Genomic DNA, 17,117 nt, shown 5'->3' with positions numbered 1-17,117 from the left:
AAGCAGGGCCTAGTGCGACACCCGCATTATGGTGCGTGATCTGTCAGATAAGAAGAAAGCACACGATGGATAATTGTCATTTTTTGCAGAATTATACACAAACTCCCCAGTAGTTGTTTTCTAACTTCTGTGGGTCAATAGGCCACGATGAGCGTACTTGTCGCAGCTACGAGTTAATGATGGATTAGACCCTAGCCTATCCGACTGAGACAGAGATGCAAGCCTTCGATCCAGAGGTGGGGATGACGCACACTAGATTTGAAGGGCGATGTCGAGGACAAGGAGGAATGGGGCTAGGAAGGGGCTACGGGTAGTTAATTTGTTACAATTGCGGGGGACTAGGGCACTACACTCGTGATTGTACCAACCCGACAAGAGTAGCCTATTCATACTGTGCTCAGTTTGATCATGAAATGGTAGATCGTCCTATGCTGATTGCACAAATGTGTGAGAAAGGGGTACTCCAGCCTATTTCAACTCAAAATATTCAAATGATGAGGTGTGAACCCAACGAAGAAGACCAAAATGTGAATATAGTGCTCAGAAGCGGTGTGACTACAGGGGAAGATAAGGGGAAGCAGCCCGAGGAAGATGCATGGGTTCGCAAGGCTCCTACAATGGATCCTGAGTTTGACTTAGAATGCACAAAGGAGACATTCATGGAAGCTAAGAGGAGCTTCGTGGAGGTCCCCACTTCAGGTAGTAAGGATCAACCCGAGCCAGGGATGGATCTATCTATGCTTACTACCTTTCTGGAGACATGCATGAAACTATTGCGCGACAATAAGGAAGTTAAGGGACTACAAGAGTTGATAAATAGGTGTGTAGGGTTAGGGGAACCGCGTGTGGTCTAGAAACTAGGAAAGCATGCATTGCACATTGGGAGGGAAATGAGATTGACGGCACAAATTGGTGAGTATGAAATGGATCATGTAATTCTAGACCTAGGTTCGGACATGAATGTATTACCAAAGTAAACATGGGAACGTATGGGAAGGACCGTGTTACAATGGTCCCCTATTCAATTATGAATGGCGAACCAACAAAATATTTTGCCCATGGGGAGGTTGCAACAGGTAACAGTCGATATCAAAGGCGCGAGTACGTAGACAGACTTTGAAGTAATAGAGATTGTCGATGACAACAATCCTTATCCCATGTTGCTACAAACTGACTGGCCAATGATATGAATGGAGTCATTAACCTGAAGAAGTGGAAGATGATATTTGAGAAAAATTCCCTTCACGTAGTTTTTCCTGCTAGACCCACCCGAAGGAGTGCGCTACATCGAACCTGTGTGCGATGATGGAAGCGATGATGAGTTGGATTGTATCTACAAGATAACTGCATAGAATAAGGATTTGGTGAATCCGATTGTAGATGGAAGCGTCTCATGGGAGCATGCAACTTCTCGCACCTCGGATTCAGATGAAAAAGATGAACACTGGCACAATCGGTTGAATGAAGTGACAACATTGAATTGCAACATGATGATTAGATCGATGCGTTGCATTTCAACTCAGGCCTGAGATCTGCCAACATATGATGGATTGACAGCGGTGGATGAATTCTTGAGCAAGTTTGACAGTGGAGTACTAGAACAACAATGGTTCAATGCGTTGAAGTAAGCATTGCATGTGACACCTGCGCATTGGTGTGGAACACATCAAGGAAATTTTGAAAACTGGTGCGGCTGTAGGAGGATGATGCACCTACGATTTGGGAAACCACAACTACGGATATCAGATAAATATGATGGATGCGGTGACCTGCGCACGCACCTCGAAAAATGGACAAAGACCTATGGAGAAGAACCTCAACCTAAATGGTACACTTATTCTACCATACCCTGGATGTCATACCCATGAATTGGCATACCGAGACGGAACTTTGACATGGTACAGGTGAATGGGATGTCTTGTGTGAGGGATTTTTGTTAACATTTACATTTGAAGACCGATGGTTGGATACTGTTGAAAAAGTGCTGCAAGCCGTAAAAGTCGCCATCTTCAAAATACCACAGGAACCACAGGAAGTAGTTCAACCAGCATGGCCAACCCAGTTAAGCAGTGCCCTAGAATGTTATAATGTACAAGTAGAGGAGGATGATGATGACCCCTGAAATATTAATATTCCAGAAACTGAAGGGTGTTGCGAAGTTTGAGGACCATCAATTGAGGATCCCGACATCACTATGCCACTAAAAACAAAGTAGGTAAACATTAGTATAGACTCGGAGCTGAAGTACGTGACGCTTGGAGACTATTGGGACGATGCTACAGTAGATAAGGTCGCTGAGTTACTCTGCGAATATCAAGATTTGCTCCCGACCAAAGTCATGGACTTAAAGGGGATCATTGGTGACTTAGGGATGATGAAGATCGCTCTGAAACCAAACGCGAAGCTAGTTAAGCAGCGACCTTACCGTTTGAATCCGAAGTATAAAGAAAAGGTCTGCGAAGAATTAGACAAATTGCTTGCAGCCGAAATTATTGAACTAGTGGAAGAATCCGACTGGGTGAGTCCTATGGTAGTACAGGAGAAAAAATGGAAGGGCGAAATTAGAATCTGCATGGACCTCAGGAAGCTTAACGATGCATGTGTTCACGATCCATTCTCGACACCATTTACAAATGAACTATTGGAGAATGTTGGCAGTCAGGAAGCTTACTCATTCATGGATGGCTTCTTAGGGTACCATCAGATCAAGAACATGCCAAAATATAGGAGCAAGACAACCTTCGCAACTGAATGGTGTTGTTTTCAATCCATCGTTATGCCCTTTGGACTGAAAAACGTGCCAGCGATATTTTCGCACGTAGTGGTGACCGCGTTCAAGGAATACATCCACAAGTTCTTGGAGGTCTATCTAGATGATTGGATTATATTTGGGTTAGTTAAACGCCATATAGCGAGCTTACATTTGATGTTGGATACTTGTTGATGACACCAGATTGTGCTGAATCTTAAAAAGTGCACCTTCGTCCTCCCCTTTGGAAACCTACTCGGTCATGTGGTCTACAAAAAAGGCCTGATATTGGATCCTACGAAGATTTTTGTTATTCTCAATCTGGAAGTGCCACAAAGTGTCAAACAACTATGCACTAATTTGCGGCACACTGGTTACTATAGAAATTTTATCAAGAGCTATGCACAAATAACAGCGTCGATGAAAAAATTTGTAAAAGGGTGCTACATATTGTTGGAATGATGATTGTAAGAAAAGTTTGGATGTTTTCAAGGAGAAAATGGCATCCGCTCCCATCTTGGTCTTCCCAAAACGGGACATATAATTTCATGTACATGTTGATGCGTCATGTATTGCACTAGGAGCGGTACTTATGTAGGAAGGTGCGGAAGGTGTGGATCACCTGATCACGCCCGCGAGTCTGCGACTATCCAAAGCAGAAAAGAACTATTCTACTACTAAGCGTGAAGGGTTGGAAATGGTATACATGCTCCAAAAATCCCAACACTATTTACTTGGCGGGCACTTCAAGATGTATACCGATCATTCTGTGTTGAAATACCTAGTGAACAAGCCTGTGTTGGGGCGGGCACATATGCAGATGGCTATTACTGTTTCAAGAATATGACTTCGAGGTCATCGTAAAGCCGGGACGCCTAAATGCAGGACCATATCACTTATCACGAATTGAGACAGGTGAGGAGGCAACAAATTTGGAAGAAGGACTACCCGATGCACAACTCTTTGCATTGCCTGTCACGAATGGCTACTTCAAAGCTATAATCCATTTTTAACCACAGGGACCACGCTGAAGGAATATTTAGTCCAGTAGAAGAGGGAATTGGTGGTGTGAACGGTGGACTTTTCTATCATCGTGGGGCACCTCTACAAAATGGGAAATGATGAGATATTGTGAAGATATGTACCCAAATTTGAACGAGGATAGGTCCTGACGGAAGCACATGGGGACGCTATAGGAGGACACTATGATGCAGGATGCGCGAAGACACAAAAGATTCTTTGCGCTAGGATATGGTGGCCAACCCTACATCAAGATTCAAAAGCATACTATCGGCTCTGCGACATATGTCAAAGGACTGGGAAACCATCATGAAGGGATGAGATGCCACTCAGTCCATAGATGACGTTGCAGCCATTCGAAAAATGGGTGATCAATTTTGTGGGACCAATCAAACCTCAGGGAAAGATATGTGCGTGCTACATCATCACCGCGACAGAGTACCTGACTTGATGGGTGGAAGCGTAGCTGGTTAATGATTTCACAACTGCCACAACTGCAAAAATTTTGTTCGAAAACATGTTGATACGGTTTGGATGCCTGAAAATTTTAATGAGTGACTGCAGAACACACTTCATGAATGAAACTATCAGAACAATCACTGAGGAGTTCCAGGTGTATCATCAACAAAGTACTCCATACCATTCACAAGCTAAGGGGACAATAGAAGCATTCAACAAGATTTAGGAGACTGCGCTGATAAAACTATGTAACGCGCAGCGAAACGACTGGACCTGTGCATACCTGCCATATTATGGGCATATAGAACCATGTGCAAAAAATTGACGGGTCAGACACCTTTCAGGTTAGTCTATGGCACGGAAGCAGTCATGCCCATGTAATACATCATACCCAGTTTTTGGATAGCATCAATTACAATCATGTTGGACCATGAAGCCTTGGAAGAGAGGCTCGCACAATTGGAAGAACTCGAGGAAGAACAGTTTTTGGTGGGATTCCATTAGCAGGTATAGAAACAATGCTAGAAATCTTGGCACAATCGCCATATCAAGTTGCACACATTCAAGGTAAACGATTTAGTGTTGCTGTATGATAGCAAGTTCGAAAAATTTTCTGGAAAATTCAGAATGCATTGGTTGGGACTGTATGTGGTAAAGGGGGTCATAGATGGAGGCATTATCCAGCCAGTCAGACTTAATGGAGAGCCCTTCCCAGCAAGAGTAAATGGCAGTCGCCTGAAGCCCTACATGGGTGGGCCGACTGTCTAACTAACCGACCAAAGCACAGTCTTCGCGACCCGACAAGCCGGACAAAGGTGCGGGACTATAAACACAGGTACTAGAAGTGGACACCAAAGTAGACAATCAAGTCAGACGCAGATGATTCAGAAGTAGAAATGGAGTAGATCCAGACGACGACAACATGGTGAGTTGTGGACATTCACGTAGCACATGCACAGTTAGATGGACTTCACGCAAAGATCGCCACACCAACGAAGTGAGTCGGGATGAGTCATGATGATTGTGTTGGGGGCCTGTTGGGCAACAGATACCCCATAACATGTTTTTTGGGATTGAAGCCCGAATTTTGGTCAAATGTAATGTAAAGACTCTGCGAAATGTGGGCGTAGAGTGCGAGAGTCTAGGGTTGTTCGCCCTAAGATAATATAATTTAATGTAAATTGTGTTGGCCTACCCATGGTCCGAGGACCATGGGATTGTATAAATAGAGCGAGGCTCTAAGGGTAAAGTCAGTCTTATCTTTGAAAATTCATATGGCTTTTGGATTATGAATTAGCTCTAAGTCTGTGAATCTGAGTCTTAGGTTGTAGTAGTAGTAAGAGGCTCTGCAGCTAAGTGCGTAGAGGCCTGGTAGAGTCCACAGCTGTGTGTACCAACCCCTGCAGCTGAGTGCGTAGGGCGGAGTTGGGATTGTACTTCGACAGCGAATTAACAAAAGATAAGTTGATTCAAGAATATTCTGTGTCTATGCTTCTGCTATATTTATGCATCTCTTTACAGTTTTATGATTGCACATACCTGTTATGAATGTTGAATGATTAATGAGAATATTGGGCCCACACAATTAAGTAAGATCTATGATAATAGCACAGCAAGGATAAAGGATCTAGATAGCACCTCGTTGTACTCTTTACAGAGCTGCGCGGAAGCAGTTGCACAAGTTGCGAAGGGCAGACGGCTGTGCAGAGCAACTCCAGCATGCAGGTTTGGTTTGCGAACTTCCTAGACTTCATCAAGACATCCCTAGGGTGCAGAAACCTAGTTCCAACACCCTCCCATACTACCTAGGGTGAGACCTAAGTCCAGGCACTACGGATTGTTGCCGAAGGGGCTGGTAGTTTCAGGATTTGTTTGGCTAAATCACTTCTGAGCTTGGGTCAGGCCCCAACAAGACAACAAGAGCAACAAGCTCCTCATTGGAGCATGCCTTCAAGACGCAAGTTTCCTTTGGTCAAGGTCAAGGTAGAGCAAGATCATATGCTAGAGGAAGAGGAAGAAGCCCACACAGAGGTGGAAGAAGCAACCCTGAAAGCTCAAGTGGAAGGGGAAGCAATCAAATTCCAACTCAAGGCCCAAGACAAAATCAAGCACAAGGTCAGAGGTATGATAAATCTCAAGTTCAATGTCATTACTGTAAGAAGTATGGTCATTATGAAAATGAACGTAGAAAGGAGAAATATGACATTAGTAACAAACCAAGTGTAAATTTCACAAAGGAAAGTCAGAACCATGATAGCTTGTTTTTAGATTGTAATGTAGCACAAGAAAAACAGAGTGATATATGGTATCTAGCTTCAAGTTGTAGCAACCACATGTCAGGGAACATAGAAATGTTTTCCAATCTAGATGAAAGTGTAAAATCTGAAGTGACATTAGGGACTGATAGCAACAAAGAAGGGGGGGGGGGAGGGAGAAGTACATCTCAGATGTTTACTTTTTCCATGTTCTGCACCATAACCTCATAAGCATTGGATAGCTCATGCAAAATGGCTACAATGTCTTCTTCAAAAATTATGTGTGCACAATTTTGGATAGGTCTCCAAGCATACAATTGATTGCAAAGGTTAAGATGACAAACAATAGAATGTTTCCCCTAAAGATAAGATCAGATTTGAAAGAAGAAGGTGCACAAGCACAACTATCAATGAACTCACAAGAGGATGCAAGAAAATATGTAGCTGTCATACAAGTAAACTATCAAGCAGAAGTCAAAGATGAAAATTGGTTATGGCATTTGAGATTTGGTCATCTCAACTTGGGAGGTTTGAATTTGATGCATATGAAAGGCATGGTGAAGGGTTTGCCACTCAAAGAGAAACCAAACAACATATGTGAAGGATGCATCTTGGGAAAGAAACATAGAGAGACATTTCCAGTAGGAAAGTGAGTAAGGGAAAAGGAAACTTTGGAGATTGTCCACTCAGATTTATGTGGACCCATGGAGACACCATCAATTGGTGGTAGCCATTATCTATTGACCTTCATAGATGACTACACAAGGAAGACATGGGTTTATCTCCTCAAACAGAAGAGTGAAGTGTTTGAGCGCTTTTGTCAATACAAGGCTCTTGTTGAGAAGTAAAGTGGACACTACATTAATGTCCTCAGGATTGACAGAGGTGGCAAATACATCTCAAATGATTTCCTACCTTTTTGTAGGGAACATGGAATTCACAAGAAATTTACAACAAGATATACACCTTATCAAAATGGTGTGGTGGAAAGGAAGAGTAGGACCATTATCGAAATGGTAAGGAGTATGTTGAAGGCAAAGCATTTTTCAAATGATTATTGGGCTGAAGTCATCACTTGTGCAGTGTATATCTTGAATTTGGTTCTTGAAGAGGCATGGAGTGGAAGAAAGCATAGTGTCACTCAGATGGGAGTTTTTGGATGTGTGGCATATGCACATGCCCCGATGAATTGAGGAAAAAGTTGGACAAAAAGGGGGAGAAATGTATATTTGTTGGATACAGTGATGAATCCAAGGCATACAAACTCTACAATCCATTAACCAAGCAGGTCATAATCAGCAGAGATGTGCAGTTCTTAGAAGAGGAAGCATGGGATGGAAGTTTAGAGAAGATAATCAATGTGAAAGAATGTATACCACATGAGGATAAAGAGGAACTGACAGTATCAAACAATTCCTCAACGGTGACTCCCTCTACTCCTATTCAAGTGCAACAAAGCAGGTAGCGAGGAACACCATCAACAAATAATAGGATAAAGTCACGTAGTCAAGCAAGTGCTTCTCCAAGCATGCTGCAAAGCACAACACCAAGTGAGATATCAAGCCCATCTTCAATGAGCACAAGAAGACCACAATTTAGAAATTTAAATGAGCTTTATGAGCAAGATGAAGTTGATAGCAGTGCTAGTCTGAATTCCTTATTTGCATTATTTTGTCATGTAGATGACCTAATACATTTTGAAGATGTAGTCAAAGAAGAACAATGGGTTGTTGTAATGGAGGAAGAAATAAAAGCAATAGAAAAGAATGACACATGGGAGTTAGTGGACTTTCCGCAAGGAAAACCAGTCATTGTAGTGAAGTGGGTCTATAAGACCAAGAGTAATGTCGATGGTAAGATTGAAAGGCACAAAGCAAGGTTAGTTGGCAAAGGATACAAGTAGAAGCATGGAAGAGATTATACAGAGACGTTCGTTCCAATTGCGAGGATGGATATGGTGCGTACAGTTGTGGCAATTGTCACACACCATAAATGGAAAGTGTATCAAATGGACGTAAAGTCAACATTCTTGAATGGACTGCTGAAAGAGGGAGTGTATGTTGTGCAACCACCTGGTTATGAGGTAGAAGGCCAAGAAGACAAAGTGTATCAGTTGAGGAAAGCTCTTTATGGGTTGAAGCAAGCACTGTATGCATGGTACGGTAGGACAGATGCCTACTTGTTGGACAATGATTTCGACAAATGTGACGATGAGCCTACTCTCTACATCAAAGAGAGCAATGGTAAGATTCTTGTTGTCGTCTTTTATGTAGATGATTTAATTTTTACAGGAAATGATTATTTCCTCATTGTTGATTTCAAACAAGTGATGAAAAATGAATATGAAATGACTGACTTGGGGTTTTTAAGATATTTTTTGGGCATAGAAGTTAAGAAAATAGAAAATGACATTTTTATCTCTCAAGAAAAGTATGTAGCAGATATTTTGGAGAGGTTTAAAATGTAGAATAGCAAGCCCGCACCAACTCCAACTGTCATGGGGTTGAAGTTAAGCAAAGAAGATTACAACAACAATGTCAATCTAACATTCTACAAAAGTACGATATGCAGCTTGATGTATTTGACCGCCACTAGGCTAGATATAATGTATGCAGTTAGTTTGGTCTCGAGGTTCATGGAGACACCCAATGAGACACATTGGAAATAAGCGAAAATAATTCTAAGGTATGTCAATGGGACAAAACAATATGGCGTTTTGTACGTCGCAACAGATGACTTTAGGCTGGTTGGTTACACTAACACTGATTAAGGAGGAAGTGTCGATGACGGAAAGAGCATGTTAGGATATGTTTTTCGTTTGGGTTCGGGATCCATTTCATGGGCTTCCAAGAAGCAGCCAATGGTTTCATTGTCAATAGCAGAAGATCAATATGTCATCGCAACAACAGTAGTGTGTCAGGTAGTTTGGATGAGAAGGATGTTGAGGGATCTTCACCACGACCAGGAGGGAGCGACAACTATTTTTGCGACAACATATCCACAATTACATTGTCAAAGAATTCATTTTTTCACAAGAGGACCAAGCATATTGATGCTGAATATCATTTAATCACAGAGTTGATTAACAACGATGAAATTGTGTTGCATCACTGTAGGTCAGAGGAACAATTTGCTGATATTTTCACAAAGCCATTGATTGGAAATTTTCAATGGCAGAAATTGTGATGAAGGGGGACTGTTGGAAATAATAATCCCAACCACCGCCTTAAACACATTGACAAACACCATGCTTGCCTAGTCAACCACTACATGGTTGTGATTTTCTTTACAGGCGAAAGGACAAAAGTCAGAGAAGAAGTACAATGCGGACCATTCCGCAACACATCACAGGAGTCAAGGCATTTAATGAAGTTTAGTAAATAAGTATGGGCAAACATTCACTCTGTAACTATTGCCACACTCCACAACACCTGCAAGTTCAGAAAATCATTTACTATGTAAAATTGCCCATGCTTCGTGTTAATTATTTTCTATGTCATGCATTAATGTCAAATTTGTATCTTGAGATAAATATGGATGTAAAATTCATTTTGTAAGTAAGTGGGCAAGTTAGAGAGAGAGAGAGAATATATGAGGTAGTGAGGAGAAAATATTGGTGGGCGCGTGAAAACCAGTTTTAGAGAGAGTTTTACAAAAGTTTACTCTGCAACCCCACTGATGCATAAATCACATTAAGTTTGTAGTGTTTTTCACTTGGAGCTCGAGCTTCTATTTATCATGTGAATGTATTTCCTTACATTTTGACATATAATATAAAGTGTGGCTTGTTGCATTATGGTATTAATCTTACAGAATTAAATTTACGACAACCCTCTAAATTTTTTGTTTTAACTATGTTTTGTTGTCTATTTTAATTAAGTCCCTGTATGATTGCGATATCCACTCCACAACCTATTTTTGAGCCAGTTGACATTTCTAAAACCGAATTTTTGAGTGATACTCCTCTCATGTGCCTCCCAGTAAATTATTTTTTTCCTCACACCAAAATATTCCTACACCAAAATCCTAAGGAGCATGTAAGGAGCTTACGCTTGGAAACAATATAAATAAGCCCAATAAATAGACAAAGACGTAATTACCATACTTTAAAATAAAGTACTTTGTATCCATTGTAAATCAACAAAAACATGATTAAACATGATTCATTGTCCAAATAATTGAAATATAGTGATGCTGATAATTAATGTCCATTCAAACCAACTTTGGTTTACAGAACGATAAAAGATCAATTACTCTAATAAATGCACTTTTATGCTTTATTTTTTATTTTCATGGTGGGAGAACTAAACTTCAGATTTATTTATTTTCTTTTATGAATTAGTCGTATAAAAATTATTATAAAATTGAGACCTAATATAAAATAGGAATGGTAGAATAATATTAAATTTCATGTATTGAATTAATGTGAAATTCTCATAGGTAGCACATGATCGCAGTAGAGGTAACGTCACTCATGACCGCAAACGTCATTAGACAAAATTAAAATGGAAAAATAAGATTACCAAAAAAAATTTGTGCTATTAACATCAATTTTAAAAGTAATAGCAAGATAAATAATTTTATATTGCAAAAAAATATTTAATCTATTTTTTTCATTGTCTTCGCACAAGTGAAAGATGTGTATTTTTTATATATATTTCCAGTGTATTTCACTATATGTTTATTAAAATAATTATATAAAATGAGTACTCATTATAATTTAATTCAACATCGAACAATTACTTACACTTAACATTCAAACAAATTTATATATACATAACTTTACTTTACTTTTATTTCTTATATATTTCAAGTAGAAAATCATTTTAAAATTTTTGAATTAGTATTTACTTTGACGAAAGAGATAAATGTTAAGGATCTTATTTACTTTCATGAAGCAGACTAAAGTTAAATGCACATGTATGATTCCTCTAGTTTCTTAGTTTAAATGAGTGAAATATTATTTTAAAACTTAAAATTTCAAAATTAGTATGAGCAGTGAGACAAAGGTCAAATGATCTTATTTAGTACATTACTAAAGTTAAATGCAGATATGATTCTTCTAATTGTTCAGTTTACATGGGAAAAATTGTTATTCAAACTAAAGTGCTGTTTTTCTAATTTGTCATGCAAACAGGAAGGATACGAGAGGGTGACCATACGCAGTTACAACATCGTGACAAACTCAGACTCGTCGCTTCTGTGTGCAGTTTCACAACAACCCATCAGCGTTGGATTCGTGGCCGCTAGTCCAGACTTTATGTTGTACGTTGGGGTACGACATTTACAATAATTATAATACCTATTTATGTATTTAGGTTACAACTATTAGAACTCCGACATATAAATCTGAACTTCTCCAGAGATCGAAATAAACCCTAATGACATCCCGCACTGGCATTTTTGTAGGGCATATACAATGGCAATTGCTCCAACGATCCAGCAGAAATGGACCACGCAGTACTCATCGTCGGATATTCGTATGAAGGAGATGTAGACTACTGGATCGTCAAGAATTCATGGGGTACAGGTTGGGGACTGAATGGATACTTTTACATACAGAGAAACACAGATAAGGAAAATGGTGTCTGCGCTATCAATGCAGTTGCCTCCTATCCCACCAAGTAGGAAACCTAGCCCAGTCCAGAGCTATCCCCTGCAGTGTACTGATAAATATATTTAGAATAGTTTTGGGCCTCGACATTTGCTTCTAATATTTATCTACATATACATATTTTTTACCAAAAAAAAATTATGGCTAGAGCAACTTACCCTTGGGCCCCATCCTTGACACTATTTGTTTCAATTCTGTATGTGTGGTGATGGTATTGTTGGAGTGGAAGAATAATCACATAGAATAAACCCATTCGACTCCCCTTCCATCTCTTAAGATGGTGATAGGAGTGAAAGGGAAATAAACTATGTTGTGTAATAGAGAGATTCTATATTTCTATTTCGTTATTCTGCTGTGGTGGATTTCATGTTGTGCAGAAATTTGATTTATTACGATAATACGAGCTATGTTTTGAAAATTGGGATACTGGTGAAATAGTGTTTGCTAGCTGCAACAACTATTGGTTAAACAATTAAACCATAGAACCCAATTGCCCTGATCTTTATTGGTGTACAAAATTGTCTGAGAAATCGTTGAAATGATAAATTTGAGGTGTTAAATTTATATAGATTAAAAGCTATAGAAGTTTTTTGAAACTCCGAATGTTATCTCATTGCTAGCATATGCATAGCCATATGGATAGGCATGGGCATGAAGCAAATTCAACCATACCCATTGGATGTCTAAATCCCCAACCTCAGTTTGCCCGTGCAGATCCTCCTTTATCCTCTATTTCAATTTTTTTTTACGGTCTCTCTTGTATTTCCAATTCTTGATGCCCTATTTCAATTTTCTTTCCGTACTCTATTGTATTCCTTGTCCTTGATCCCCTATTTCAATTTCCTTTCCCTGCTTCTATTCAGTTCAAGTGTCTGTTCTGTAAGCTGCATTTACTTTACAGAACAACAGTGATGATATCTAAGTATTAGACTAACAACAATGATGATATTGATATGTCAGCACTAGACGACAACAACGATGATACTTATAAATTGCATAAATAAGCTAATATTTTATTCTACAGAATATCTTCTTCTACAGCTTCAATTGATTGTAATCGCTGTGAAAAGTTAATCATCTATATTGTTAAATCTGGGATGTGGGAATAGAATTCTATAAGTGGCCAGATTGATGCTTTGATTCATTAAAAAAATTTAATATTTAATAATTTTAATAATAGAATAGATGAGAGCACAGACCTTGTTATATCTCAAGAGGTTATAAGTTAAAATCCCTAAATTAACCATGTGTTCTTAAAGGACATAACCAGACACATAGTGGTTACTGTGACAGCTGTGAGAATTCACCTTGTCACAAAACCAACACAGTTACAAATTAGTAATTACTCTATTGAAAAAATAATAAATAAGAACAATAAAATGGATGAATTGGATTTTTCTAATTACTTGGTTAGACTAAAAGATAGTCACCAAATTCGCCCAAATTGATATCCGATCGGATTGCAGTTTAATAGATTAATCTAGCAGTTCCTAATTTACCTACACATACCTGCAATATAGAATGTTGAGGATAATACATGTCTTAACACAAAATAGATAGTGGGGATCTCCTGGAGGCATATAGCAGGGATGGGCTGTGGGCAGAGTAAAAGTAATTGGAAGATTAATTATCAATTTCGAAGATTTTTTGTTTTGAATTACTGTTTTGCTTTGAATGTTTAGCAAGTTTAGAAAACAATTGAGAGAATGAATTTGAACATTAATATTGGAAATGGGGACATTGAATAAGAACTATTATAACTTAAATGTGGTGGATATATCTTGAAGATTTTATTTGTATTTATCACAAATTTAGTATATAATAATAAAAATAATATTACAAGAAAAATTATTACAATAAAAATATTACTATTAAAAATAATTAACTTTTATTAAAGATTATTATAGCCATTTCAAAATAATAATTATTATTATTAGATAACTATTACTATTAAAACTGTTGTCATTCAATATTTTTTTAAGTAAATAATTAAATAATAATAAATAAATTTAAATTAAATAATTTTAAAAAATAAATAATTTTAAAATATTAAATAGTTAAATAATATTGAATAATTACATAATATTAAATAATTTAATTGAATAATAATACTAAAATAATAATATTATTGTCACTAACCATATTTATTAATTAATAATTTAATTATAAATTAATAATAGATAATGAATATTAAATAATTAATTAATTTAATAATAATTAATTCACTAATAAATTTAATAACACTTGGGATTAATACTATTATAATTTCTTAAGATTAATATTATAAACACAAATAATTATTAATGTCATAAACCTAAAGCATCAATAAACCCAAGGAATTTATTATTATACACCCTAGGAATATGAACCTTTACATTAATAAGTTCAAAGGGATTGATAATATAAACCTAAGGGAATATATTAAACCCAAGAGATTAATGTTATAAACTCAAGTTGTATAAACCCCAAGAATAATAAACCCAATGGATTTTCTTGGGGTTTATATTGAGAAAATCTTAGCCACAATGTGATGTTGGAATGAGGTGACCATGGTTGATTTTCATATTGAGACAATCTTTGGCACAATGTGACATTGGACCATTGTTGACCGTGGTTGACCATCATTGTAAACCCAAGGGATTTATATTAAACTCTAGGATTAATATTATAAATCCTATGAATAATATTATACCATAGGAATATCAACCCTTAGATTAATAAACCCAAGAGATTGATATTATAAACCCAAAGGAATAATAAACCCAAGGGAATAATTACAAAACACAAATTTAGGGATTAATCACAAAACCCATAATTATTATAAACCCAAGAGAATAATATTAAACCCAAGGGATTACTATTATAAACGCAAGGCATATAAACCCTAAGATAAATAGTATAAACACAAAAATAAACATTGTTGTTGACCATGGTTCATTGTCATATTGAGAAAATCTTTTTCACAAAGAGACATTGGACCATGGATAATCATGGTTGAGCATGATTAATTTTCATATCTAAACAATCTTTGTCACATTGCGATGTTCAACCATGGTCAATTTTCATATTAATAAAGTCTTTGTCACAATGTGACGTTGGACCATGGTTGACCATGGTAGACCGTGATTATAAACCCATGGTATTTATATTAAACCCAAGTATTTGTATTATAAATCCTATGAATAATATTACACCCCGCGAAAATGAACCCTTTGATTAACAAACCCCATAAATTAATATTATAAACCCTAGGGAATAATAAACCGAAGGGATTAATACTAAAAATCCAAGGGTGTAATATTAAACAAAACAGATTAACCAAAGGGATTAATATTATAATCCCTAGGTATGTAAACCCTAAGATAAATACTATAAACCCTAAAATAAACATGGTTGACCATGTTTTACCATGGTTGATTTTCATATTGAGACAATCTTTGTCACAATGTGACATTTGACGATGGTTGTGCATGACTCACCATGATTATGAACCCAAGGGATTTATATTAAACCCTAGGATTAATTTTATAAACATGATGAATGATATTATACCCTAGGAATATGAACCCTTAGATTGATAAACTGAAGGGATTCGTACTATAAACCCAAGGGATTGATTGTAAAACCCCACGATATTATAAACTCAAGAAAATATTATTAAACCCAAAGGGATTAATATAAGAAACCCAATGTATATAAATCCTATAATAGATATTATAAACCTAAGGGAATAATAAACCCATTGGATTAGTACTAAAAAACCAAGGGAATAATATTAAACTTAAGGGATAAATTTTATAAAAGAAAGGTATATAAACCGAGAGATAAATATTATAAACCCTAAAATAAACATGCTTGACCATGATTTATCACCATTGATTTTCATATTTACACGATATTTTTCATAGTGCGATGTTAGACTATGGTTGACAATGATTGATTTTCATATTGAGACAACCTTTGTCACAATGTGACGTTGGACAATGACTAACTTTGGCTCACCTAATATATTTTCATATTGAGATAATATTGGTTATAATTTGACCATGCTTATTGACCATGGTTGGCCATGATTAACCATGGTTGACAATGGTTGATTTTCATATTGAGACAATATTTGTCACGATGCGATGTTGGAACATTGTTGACCATGGTTAAGTTTCACATTGACACAATCCTTGTCGCAATGCGACATTTGACCATTGTTGACCATGGTTGGCGATCATTGATTTTAATGTCGTGACAATATTTGTCAAAATGTGACATTGGACCATGGTTGACCATGGTTGATTTTGATATTGGGACAATCTTTGTCACACTGGGACATTTCAATATGGTTGACCATGATTGAATATGGGTGATTTTCATATTGAGACAACCTTTATTACAATGTGACGTTGGACCATGGTTTAGCATGAATGACCATGGTTGACGATGGTTGTTTTTCATATCGAGGCAATCTTTATCACAAGGTGATGTTGGACCATGGTTGAGAAAAATTATAAACCCAAGAGAACTATATTAAACCTTAGGATTTATATTAAAAACCCTTTGAATAATATTATACCCTAGAAATATGAGCCCTTATATCAATAAAACCAAGGGATTTATGTTATAGACCCAAGGCACTAATAAACGCAAGAGATTAATACCAAAGGTGCGAGAAATTATAAACCCAAGGGTTTAATACAATAAACCCAAGGTATATAAATCCTAAGATAAATATTATAAAACCTAAAATAAACATGGTTGACCATTGTCAACCATGTTTGATTTTCATATTCACACAATTTTTGTCACAATGCGACATTCGACTATGGTTCACCATGATTGGTTTCACTTTTGAGAAAATCTCTCACAAAGTGATGTTCGAACATGGTTGACCATTGTTGATTTCCCTAGTGAGACAATCTTTGTCACAATGTGACATTTTACCATGGCTCGCCATGCTTGACCATGGTTTTCATAATATGACATTGGACCAAGAGACAATCTCCCTCACCCTAAACCCTAAACCTAA

General features: G+C 37.2%; 1 pseudogene; it reads left to right on the top strand.

Moving 5' to 3' along the window:
* The window catches only part of LOC149162217 (zingipain-2-like), an 82,046-nt pseudogene extending 69,926 nt beyond the window's left edge, over window positions 1–12,120 (top strand).
* The last annotated feature ends 4,997 nt before the right edge of the window (window positions 12,121–17,117 follow it).

Source organism: Pinus tabuliformis, chromosome 5_2 (assembly GCF_031772625.1).
Source record: "Pinus tabuliformis cultivar Carrire ecotype Pingquan chromosome 5_2, CPIR1, whole genome shotgun sequence".
NCBI classification, from domain to species: Eukaryota; Viridiplantae; Streptophyta; class Pinopsida; order Pinales; family Pinaceae; genus Pinus; species Pinus tabuliformis.
The sequence above is the reverse complement of the archived record's forward strand: the minus strand, read 5'-3'. Positions and strand labels throughout refer to the sequence as shown.